Source organism: Castor canadensis, chromosome 8, assembly GCF_047511655.1.
Source record: "Castor canadensis chromosome 8, mCasCan1.hap1v2, whole genome shotgun sequence".
Classification (NCBI taxonomy): domain Eukaryota; kingdom Metazoa; phylum Chordata; class Mammalia; order Rodentia; family Castoridae; genus Castor; species Castor canadensis.
Genome location: NC_133393.1, coordinates 130634725 through 130646728, shown reverse-complemented (window position 1 = coordinate 130646728; position 12004 = coordinate 130634725). Strand labels below are relative to the sequence as shown.

The following is a 12004-nucleotide window of genomic DNA, read 5'->3' as shown; positions in this document are numbered from 1 at the left end:
GTAAACACCACATCAGGGACAGTAAGTCGCCTTCTCTGGATTTGCTTCTTTTCCCTTTGAGTTGAAGTTTCCATCTTGTCCTAGCCTCTCCTGAAGAACCCAGGTCTTCCAGCAGATCTGCTTCATTGAGGTTATGGTATGTGCTTACACTCTAAGCAGATAGCTACAGGGTGTCCCTAGCACTACAAATTTGTTTGGAAGCCCATTTCATGACTCCCTCTAAAAACCAGACGGGCAGAGGCTGATATGACTCAGCCAGGAACTGATGCGGATGTGGACAAGGAAGTGATATCCATCAATAGAACCATCTATAAAAGAACCAGCAGAGGGCATCCTGACTGCTTCCTTTCTTTTCTCCTTTAATGGAATTTTCAGAGTGTGAGTGTGCTTAAGAGTTGTGTCAAAAACCAAAACAAGAAACAAAAACCAAAACATAATCATGCCTTACCATAATCAAAATAAAATAATATGCATATGAGAATTAAAAGTAAATGAAAACAGGCCTCAGTCCTTCCTGACCTTATCCCACTCCCCCTTTTGTACCCCCACTGCCTGAAAAGTTTTGCTTGCAAATACTGCGACTCTTTACTTTATTTCTAAATCATATTTTTCTACAGATATTTTTAGATTTTTAAAATTTCAGAACTTGTCTCTTGACTGCCTACTAATCTTTCAAATTTAGATACATAGCATCTTGAGTTAAATCCTTTCTGTGTTTAGTTTTACTGTAGTCATAACTAAGCCTCACAGTGTAATGGATAAATTTTCTTTGTTCTACAATTTTTCTTACCCTGATATTAATGTTGTCTTAATTTCTTCCTTCCTTGCTTAGGATTCTTTGATAAACATCTAATAATAATTACCTAACAGGTATTTAGTAAATTTTACATGCCAAATACTGCTGTAAGTAACGTATAGGTTAGGGGTTATGAAATGGTAGGTGAGAAGGTTACTTCTCCACTTGAAAAGACAAACTGTTGGGCTGGCAGAGTGGTTTAAATGGTACAGCATGTACCTAGCAAGTGTGAGGTCTTTAGGTCAAACCCCAGTACTGCCAAAAAAAAAAAAAAAGACAAAGTGCACATTCTAGCTGTGCCACACAAGATTTGGTACCTGCCACTCCACTACCTCAAGCTAACTTTTTTTTTTCCTGTGTATTTTCCATGACAGCCCCTGTGTGCATTTTTCTTTCCTTTTTTCCCTTTCTTTTGCTATTGGGGTTTGAACTCAGACCTCACACTTAGTAGGCAGGTGCTCTACCACTGCAGCCAAGTCCCCGGCCCCACAGTGTACTAGAGTTTAAGAACCTATAGCTTCGTGTTTTCAGTCACAGCCTTAATGTTTAGTCCTTGGTTAGTGTCTATTTTTCTCTTTGAAATGTAAGTTCTGTGAAAGTGAGATCTGCTTGGTCTTGTTCTGAAGGTGGCCCCAGGGCTTAGCATATAATTTAAAAATTTTTAGCTATTATATGATGGGGTTCTAAGGAATACATGATACAAATATGCAGGGAGATATTGCAATGATTTAAACTGAGAAATTCCTATGCAAGGGTAATGAGTTGTTTACTCACATGAAGTAATTCCCATTTCTCCTTTATGAATTGCCAACTTTAAACTGGCTGAGACTTGTTGTAACTATAAAATGAGAGGCAATGTAGCTTTGTAGATTGGGCAATATAAATCTAAGAGTCCAATTCTTGGTCAGATTTTGCCAATGGTTCTGGGCAGCCTTGAGGGGGTCCATTGATATGTTGGAGTGAAAGCATGGCAGTCCCTGGTTTCTCTAATTTTTTATCTGCAGTCACACACTTGGGGGTGTACTGTGGCACAAACAGTGAAGTCAGAGAAACCAGCAGGGACTATGCCTTCCCAGAGCCTCCAGTCTAGTAAGGAAGATGGACAATCAGCAAGTGAACACATACGCAAATATGTAGTTGCAGATAGAAAAACTGGTATTTAATTGGAGAACAAGTGGTGATGGAGAATTAAAAAGGGAGTCTACGTAAGTGGTCAGGAAAGGAGGGTATAAGGGAGTAATATCCTTCAAGTATAAAGTTAGGGACAGGGTATATTTCAGATCCAAGAGGAGTACATTATGGTTAGAAGAGCAGGTGGAAAGTGGGGTGGTCAAAATGAAGTTTGAGAGGTAGGCAGGGGTTCCGTTATTTGGGATTGTGAAGTCAATTGTTCTCAATCTGTCTGTACTTGGGCTGCTGGTTTGTCACCTGGTCTGCATTAAGAAAAGAAGCTTGCTGGGACTGAGGATATAGCTCAATGGTACAGGGTTTGTGTAGAATGCTAAAGGCTCTGGGTTTAATCCCCAATCTCCAGCACCGCAAAAAGAAAAAAAAAAGTTTGTGCCACCATAATTCAACTATGAGGGCTAGCACATAGTTTTTAGTGCCCTCTTGCTCTTCTCATCTGTCTCTCTCTTCCTCTCCCTCTCCCTCTCTCTCTCTCTCTCTCTTCTCTCTCTCTCTCTCTCTCACACACACACACACACACACACACACACACACACACAGACATGCAGAAGGCATTCTTAATGAAAGGAGTGTGTTGGTTTACATTTATGTTCTGATGTAAGCTCTTTACCTCTTTGCAAGCCATTTTTGAGTCTGCAATGGCAAATGTAGTTCTTCTACATCAATAGAGCTTTGGTGAATGTGTATGTGTTGGTTAGGGATGAGGGAGTAAGAGAGAGCTGTGGCATGGTCAAATTCCCTTTTCAGAGTGGTTTCAGAATGGAGAATGGAGTGGGAAGAGGGCAGAAAAATAGATTAGTGAGGAACAATAGTCAAGGGAAGAGATAACAAAAACCTGGACCAAGATGGTGGCAATGGAAGTGAAATATTGCATATTGTGTGCATATTGTGATGAATTTTCCAGGTAGAACGTATAAGATTTTCTCCTATAGGGTCAGGGGAAGTTAAGAGGGCAGGTCAAGCTTGCCCCTCTTCCCCAGGTTTCTGCTCTGAATAGCTTTGTGAATGTGCTCACATTGCCATTGATTGGGATGGGAACAGTAGAGGATGAATGGATTGAAAATTGGGGGCAGGGTGTGTTGTGCATGTGTATCAATGGTAGATGACAAGAAACTTTTGAAGGGATTTGTAAGGAGTAAAATTTTTAACTCTCCATATTTGTAAGTTCTAATCTGTCTGTGATGTCTAGTCTTCAATTTTACTCATAAAATGCTTTTTCAAAACCAGGAAGATTATCCCAAAACTATTTTGAGATATTGATACTGGGAGGGGTTAGTTAACTTACCTGTGAGAAATCATTTGATCATGAGTGAGTCAGCTGTGTGACTAAACCAAGTTACATAGCTATCATGATCTCGACAGGTGCTTCTGAATACTTAAAATGATAAATGTTAAACCCATGAATACCAAGGGTACTTTGGGTGAGAGACCAGTATCTTAACTGTCAACTCTGATGAATTTTTTGCAGATGCTTAGAGAATTGTTTAGAGGCTACATCTGGATTTTGTGAAAAGATGAATGGCATCAATTCTCAGTGTCTCCCTTAGGTACAGGAGAGAACTGTGGCCGTAAGTATTTGCTGACTCAACATCTTTCAGATACAGAAAATGAATTGGATAAATGCTTCAGCACGTGTGGCAGTGGACATATAATTTTAAACCTTGAAAAATGGAATGAGCATTAAACTTTGAAGGGGCTGTCTATGTGATTAAAACCTGGAACAGATTCTAAGAGTTGGACTACAAAGTTGTCACTGTTTCCTGTTTTGATCATGATATTTGAACCAAAGCTGACTGATATACTTTTTGAGATGTTAATGTAATATTCTTCTCATATCCATTAGGTATAGAAAAATAGCTCAATTAAGATTGGACAAGTTCTGCAAGTCTAGCTGGGTCAATTTCCATGAAGTTAGATCATATGGTGATATTAGGAAATATAGTGGACCATTCTCAATTTCTTCCATCTTATCCTATGCACAAAGTCTGCTTGCTCTCTCTTTACTCATTTCAATTTAATTAGATTTTATATCACTCTAACTGTCTCTGAGACTTTCTCAGCAAATGGAAGTCTATCCTTCAGAAGATTCAGATGACTATGTAAAGCCATATGAGACTTCAGACTGGTTTGGAGTCACTGGAGAGTGGCAGCATTTTTGTTGAACATTGGGAAGGTACTGCCAACTTCTGGGCAGGAGGTAGAAATAAGAAGGCTTGTGTCTGGTATTAGTGATGATGATCCAAGGAATCTGTCAAGACTCTATGAATTAATGTCAAAAGTAATTATTATCATGATGAAGCAGAAGGGGAATAATGATTTGGGTAAGTTAATAGAACAAGTCACACCAGTTTTTTGGCTAAAAGTCAGCCTCATTTTCTAACAAAGAGAAGACCACTGGTGATTTTTCTAATTTAGAACCATTTTGACAAGGAGCTTCTGGATATACTGGTGAACAAAAAGAACAGGGGTCAGACTCCAAAGAATTATTATTTTTTGTCCTACAACATGTTTATGGGTGTGCAAATTTAGAAAACAGGTGTATGTGTATTTATTTGCTAATATTTGTGTGAATTTATAGAGTTGGGAGGTGATAACCAAGGTCAGCTAAACTATGTGGTTTCAAATGCTCTATTCTTTAAAATAGCATACCTTTTATGAAATAAGCTCTTTTGTTGAACTCCAATACAAAACACTTAAAAGCAGACATGACTGTGTAGGAGATGGAATAGAGAGTGAGGGGCTTGATTCACTTTGCTTGTGTCTTTCTATAGCCATCTGGTTTTTCCACGAGACACCTGTGTTCCAAAGGACTCAGTTTGAAGACTACTGATCAAATCCAACCTCCTTATCCTATAAACAGAAGATAAGGTGGCATACCAAGGACCACACAAGTAATCACCTGCCTAGATAAGCTTTCAGAACAATGACTTTTGTCCTCTAAACCACATTTGACATGCAAGTGGTGATCCTCCTACTTTCTAAGTCCATCTCTAACCATCCTTCCTTCTCATGTCAACCGGGTTCCATCAAATAGACTATCTCCATCGTAATTTTCATGGCAGTTTAATGAAGAATGTATCTGACTGAATACCAATAAGAGCACAGAAGGAAACACTGGCTAAGCCTTCCTAAGCAATGGCCTACAGTGGTTGCTGCTCCTGCATAGGCACTGTGAGCAAGTGTTCTAGTCCATTGCCAATGTGGGGAAAGTCTGTTTTGTCTTCTTTTATTGTATTTCCTGGCCATGGGGCAGGAGAGGGTAATAGGTTGTTTTCAATTCTGCTTTCTTTCTCATAACTGATATTGTGTCTGACCTTTATAAATGCCAAATCCTCTTATCCTATTTTGTGAGATGTTAGTTAAATCATGTGCAGGTAATAGATTCTTAAAGTCTGAGAGTATTCATCACCTAAGAAAAAGAAGTATTAGCTTTATACAGACATTTATTTCTATGTTTCACCAAGTATTAGAAATACAGGTGGTCTTAGAGAATTTCTCACCCAAGTTTTTCTTTTACAGATGAAGCTAATGCCCAGAGTGGGGAAGGGCTGAGTCTGCTGTTTTGAGGAGTGAACTCCATCCTTCTTGATTAAAGTCCATTGCTTATTCCACTCCTTAGTTGGGTTGATTTGCATTGATAAATTAAAATAATAAATTAAAAGGTATAGCATTAAGTGTCCTCCAGTACAAAACACCCATCTGTGTGTGGGAGTTTCTATTTCCTTGATGGGGAAATGTCAACAATAAAGACTCTAAGATCTGGGACTTTTACCTCATTTACAGGAGGGATTTGCAACCTTAAAACCATTGCCTGTCAGCTTCTTTGGCCTTCTGGTCTCAGAGAGTAAAGGTGACTGCTGTGCTGGGAGCTTACACACAATCAAGGATACTGACTTACTGTTAGGTAAATGGCTGCTTTATTTACCTTTTACATGAAGTAAGATACAGTTTGGTTAAGTAGTTGAAATATTATCAAGACTGTAGGTTGGCTTTCCTTTGAGATAATTTGCTCAGTGCAGACCCACAGTTACAATTTCAATATAAATTATGGGTGGTGTGCATCAGGCATGTATGAGACATAAGAGCAGCAATGGAAGTTCATCATCTCTGCTGGAGGGGTGCTGTGACTGTGTATGGTAATAATGAGGAAGAAGAGCCTTTATCAAATTAGCTTCACCTGTAAACAGCAAATTATTGGTATTTTTCTATCTTTGAATTACCCAAGTGTGAATCCTAGACCTGACTGTTACTGCTTTATGTGACCTATTCTGAGTCAGTTAATCTCACTGTGCCCCAAGTTCCTCAGCTATAAGGTAGGTTAATATGACAAAGAGCTCAGAGTCATGTCCTAAAGACTGACTGAATGACTATGTGCAGCTGCTGGAATAATCTATCATATAGTAAACACTTAATAAACGTTAGCTATCATTATCCCGATATGAATGAAAGCATCCTCTAAGCTCCAGTTAAACATCAAATTTTATATTATTTAAGTAGACCTCAGCAGCTGTCTTATTTTTTATGTTCAGGAAGTTCTGAGGCATTGCAGGTCACTGATTGCTTCTTCTGGGAAAGCTTTGCAAGTCATTGAAGGACTGAGTTAATGGAAGGTCTATGTTCTGCAACTTTGTCTGTTTACTGCGCCTTCTTGGGTGTTACTCATGCAGCACACCTTGGGCTAGGTGAACTGGGGCTGGGGAAGAGTAGAGTGATGATACAAAGATGAATGCAACCTGTTGTTCATTCATAAATGGCTGGGGTGACAGGTGGAGTCGGGTGGGGTTGCCAAAAAGAAAACATAAAATGGTTCTTGCCTTCAAAGAGCTCACTGTCTGGAGAGAGAATCAGTAAACAGTGACAAACCAGTGAGAGATTTACAAAGTGCTAAGTGAGCAGAAGAGGAAGTGACTCAGGCAGCAGTAGAGACCTCAGAAAGGTTCATACAGGAAACGACCTATTAACTGGGTCGTGAAGGCTGAGTAACTCTTTGTCAGATGGAAGAGACAGGGAACTGCATATGCAAAGGCATGGCAGTAGGACACACAGAAGACAGCAATGTGAGCAGTTCAGAAGGTATACACCTGCCTTGGTTTGAGGACACATCACTGCCTAACCTCTTTGCCCTATATGACATATCCTTCCTTACATAGGTGGTTCCTGCCCACCTTCCCAAGCCACCTCATGCTCCACAATCCCAGCCACACTGGCTTCTTTTTGTCCCTGGATCATACAAACATAATGTCCTCACAGCTGCGGTGTTTACTGTTTATTTCTAGAACATTCTCCCTTGCTTTGCATGGCTGGCTCCTTCTCACTCTTTTGGTTTTACCTCCTTATCAAGGTCATTTATGACCTTTTCCTTGAAGCAGCACATATACTGTAGTATGCAGCACATACTACAAGGACTGCATCATGACCTGTAATTATTTTACCCATTACCACGTCTGTTGCTTGACTGACTCTCTGGAAGGTGGTACAAAGGTGTGACACTGACACTCTTATTCCTGTTGTATCCCTAGCACCCAGGTTAGTCCCTGACACTGAACTCAATAGAATGAAGAAAGAAAAATATCAACTAATGAATAAAAATCTTGAAAAGAGATAGTTTGAGTATCTTCTATTCATTTCCGCAGGCCCAATTTCTACCCTTCTCCATCTAATTCTATCTAGGTTGGATTGCACTTCTAATAGGGAGAAGGTAAAAGAGACGTGTCATGTGGGGTGGCCTCCAGCTCACTGCATCCCTCCTGTGATGGTCTCTCTCTGTAAGAACCAGTTCCACACAGCCTTTTCTTTATCATTTTAGGTGAGGGTTGTTGGGAACAACACCCTCTCCAATCCTTCCAGATCACTATCCCTTGTGGTTTCTCTGTACTCTACCTACATCGCTATTAACCTCTTTTCAGCTTGCCTATGCCAATCAGTTTCCTGCCAGGACTGAGAGATATCAGAGGGCTTGGACCAAGTTAGCAAGACCTTACATGCACATAAGAACACAGACCAGTCATTTCATTTGTCAATGGAGAACTGATAAAGACAAATCTTTAAGCAGATGCTGTGGACTGAATGTTTTTTTTTGTTTGCCCCATGTTTATAGGTTGAAATTCCACCCCAATATGATGCTCCTATGAGGTGCCTTTGAGATGCAACAGGGCATGTGAGAATCAATTAAAGTTATGTCTTTTCTGTCAAAGGAGTTAATGTAAAACTATCACTGTGTGGATGCCAGCTAACCTTCTGAATTGCTGCCTACGTGCTTTGTGAAACGTTGCTTGACCTAGCAAGTTTCTTGCAGTCAAACAAAGAGCTGTTTATCACCAGATGTCCTAATCTCAAACTGCTCACTTAAAGATGAATATTGCCCAAAAGAATTTTTTTGTTCTTCCTGCTTCAAGGTTTCCCTTACCCCACGTGTCCCTTTTCTAAGTAACCAATTGGGAAGATTGTGAACCCAAACCTCTTCATCAGGGTGAGGGGCAGAGAGATAAAAACTGAGCTGACTCTGCTCAGCGTTCTGCCTGTCAGACTATGGTCTGCAGCTGCACCCTTCTGCAGAAGTAAAGCTTGTCTTTTTGCCTTGTTGAGCAACTCCTGCGTGTTTTTTTGATCACTGTTTGGGAATGGTATTTCTAACAGTCATGAAAGTGGAACCCTCATGAATACAATTAGTGATTTCATAAAAGGACCCCAGAGAGCTAGCTAGCTCTTTTTCAGCAGGGCGAGGCCACAATGACAAGATAGACATCTGTGAACCAGAAGGCAGAACCTCACTGAATCTTCCAGCCTCTTGATCTTTAAGTTCTCAGTTTCCAGAACTGTGAGAAATAAGTGCTTATTGTTGAGTCTGGTAAAGGATCATTGTTTAGGAGCCTGTGCTATGATAGCAGGTATGTCACATAACACAAAGGTGATGCAAACACCGGGGGTCAAGGTCAAGCATGTTCTAACAACTTTTCATAGTGCACTCCATAAGGTTGGAGCATGTCCCGCCAATTTATGCCTGTCTGTTTTCAGTGAACATGTACATATGTGTTTGCACTGATCACTTTTGCATAACATAAATTAAAAGGTGGATATTTTAAAGTATAAGAAAAACGTAGAATATACTGTATGTAAAATATTTCAAATTTATTTTAAATTTTCTGTCACTAAAAACTGAGTGTTCTTGCTTACTGATTTTTAAGGCTCTTTCTAAGTATTATAGCTAATATTTCAATATACACTTAAAGTGTCATTCATTGTTAAGGAAGATGCATATAAATTCATGTTCCAAATCTTCTTGAGTAGAGGTGGGCTAATCTTTTGTTAGACAGAATTCTATAATTACTTTGGGAATTGAATGTGACAAAGCACTTCTACCCAGCAGGAAATCCATTCACATGGTTTGTTTGTTGTATTCTCTTTGGTCCATATTTCTTTTGGGGAGTCTTTTTAAATTTGCCATCCATTTTAAAATTTTTTATTAGTATCTATTAGTTGCATGGTGGGGGGGTCATTGTAACATTTACATATGTGCTTACAATGTATCTTAATTAGATTCACTCCTTCCATCATTCTCCCATATCCCCCTCCTCCCTTCTTAGAATGATTTCAACAGGTTTCATTGTGCTATTTCCATACATGTATACAAAGTGCATCCACCATATTCTCCCTCCTTTGCTCTCTTCATTTACCTTCCCGACTTCCACTGGTACCCACCCCCAGAAAAGGCCTATTTTACCTTCCTATCCTTCATTTTTAATGTGTGTATTGATTGTTAAATTGGGTTTTGCCATGGTATTTCATATATGTACTTATTTTATTTAAATTAGATTACCCCTTGTATTACTTACTCTTTCTCCATCACTCTGCTCCCCTGTTATTCAACAGCTTTCAGTGCATTTCATCTTACTGTCTTCATACACAGATGCAATGTATTTTGATATGATTCACTCTCTGTTACTGTTTTTTTCTTCTGCCTCCTCCTAGTCCCCTCTGACAGACCCACTAATTACAATCATGTTCTCTCTCTCACTCTTTTTCTCTGTATATGTATATAAGGTCATATATATATTTGAATATATATTTATCTTTGAGGTCAAGCTCCCACATATGAGGGAAAATGTGATTTTTGTCCTTCTGAGCCTTTGCCACCATTTTGTGATTACCTAGTAAGTGACAATTCCACATATTCACTTAAGTAGCTACACATAATGATTAATCAAACTAGATAAATAAAATTGTGAAGGGATCATATATACTTCTCTGATGTGTAAAAGGGAGCACAGTACCCAGTCTTACTCAGAGCTCCCTATATCGCCTACAGGAGGGATGACCACTGACATGCAGGCTGAGAGTGCTATGTCATACTAAATATTAGAAAATATTAGTCATATATATATGTATATAATATGTAATTTTTTTTTAAAAGAAAGGATTAATTTGCTCAGGGTTTTCAAGGGCTCAGTTCATGGTTGGTTGGCTCCATGCATTTGGGCAGAATATCATGGCGGCAGGCACTTGTGGCAGAGGAGAGCAGTTTACCTCATCTCATGGTAGACAGAAGCAGAGAAAAGGACAACAAAGCACTGTTTCTCATTTTTTCCCACCCCTTCTTCCATGTAGTCATCACATGTTACTGAACTCCTTTTCTCATAGTAGGTTTTCTGTCCACCTATTTTTGTGGGGAGACTTGTTCCAATTCAATTTATCTATTTTCCCCTCAAATCTCTATTTTCTCCATCTTCTCTTTGGCTCATCTTCCCTCTGCCTGGGTACTTGGTGATATACCGTTGCTTATTCCACCTCAAATCCCACTGCAACTGTTTCCTCTGGGCAGACAATGCTCAGTTCTCATCTTCATTTAAAATATCTATTTCTCTTGAAATTTTGGCTCTATTTTTTCAAGATATTATCTCAACTTGTCCAATAACCTTTACTGCTAACATTTTCAGAAAGCACATATTTTATACTTATCCACTTTGCTGTATGACTCATTGACTTTTTAAAACATTCTTTAACTCTTTTAGCACCACATGTGGATGAACAGAGGGATGCTTAATTTGGAGAAGAGAAAGCTCAGTTCTGCCAGCCACTTGAGTTAAAATATATGAAGGACTCACATGGAGAGGAGATTACTTATGGCATAAACTGAAGTAGAGAATTAGAATTAGTAAGTAAAAGGTACAATGAGGCAAATTTCAATGCAATATTAGGAAGTATTTTATTACCACCAGAATTATCCAGAGATGGAAATAGCTGCTGTAGGTAACACCAAGCTTCTTGTTTTGTTTTGTTTTTTTTTTTTTAGTAGAACTGGGGTTTGAACTCAGGACTTCGTGTTTGTGTAGCAGGTGCTCTACCACTTGAGCCACGCCTCCAATCCTAGCAAGCTTCTTGTTAGTGGAGGCATTTAAACTATATTAGATTGTTACAGAATAGATTCCAGCGTAAAATGAGCTCTTTAGAACAAATGGGTGCTTCCGAATTCTGAGATTTTGTGATTATCACAAAATTTTTAAGATCACTCTCATTTGATCTGATCAACATAAACCATCATTGGGCTTATGCTGTTTTTATTTTTTGTTTTGTGTATATGCAAAAATAATAATTGTCATTATGAAAAAGTTTAAGCAATACAAATTATATAAATGTCTAAGTCTTCCTATCTTTTCCTCATTTCTTCCCCTTAAGTCATCACCACTGACAGTTTGATGAAGATTTGGGGGTAGATATGTAAATACATTTCTATCTAGTTACATATTTTTTTAATAAGTCAGCCTATCCTATACCTGATGCTCTGCAACTTACTTTTGTTCACCATGGGATATGGTGAATGTTATGGTTTAGATCTAGAATGTTCTCCAAATATTCAAGTACTGAAGGCTTGGTCACCAGCCTGTGGCACTACTGTGAAGTGGTGGGATATTAGGAGGTGGGGGTCTAGTGGAAGGAAGATATATGATTAAAGGTTGTGCTTGAAGGCTGTAATAGTATTCTGCCTTCTTCTTCTCTCCCATCTTTGCTTCTTAGCCAGCATAA

The 12004-nt window shown here is 39.0% G+C and overlaps 1 long non-coding RNA gene across 2 annotated transcripts; it reads left to right on the top strand.

Moving 5' to 3' along the window:
• Nucleotides 1-3390: 3390 nt before the first annotated feature.
• On the top strand, nt 3391-8474 carry LOC141425566 (uncharacterized). 2 transcript variants are annotated; one of them, XR_012450543.1, is made up of 4 exons: nt 3391-3552; nt 4756-4875; nt 5504-5888; nt 8082-8474. It is a non-coding gene; the product is annotated as an uncharacterized lncRNA (long non-coding RNA). The 2 variants fall into 2 exon arrangements; XR_012450542.1 differs by having other exon boundaries at nt 4756-5888.
• Nucleotides 8475-12004: the final 3530 nt, after the last annotated feature.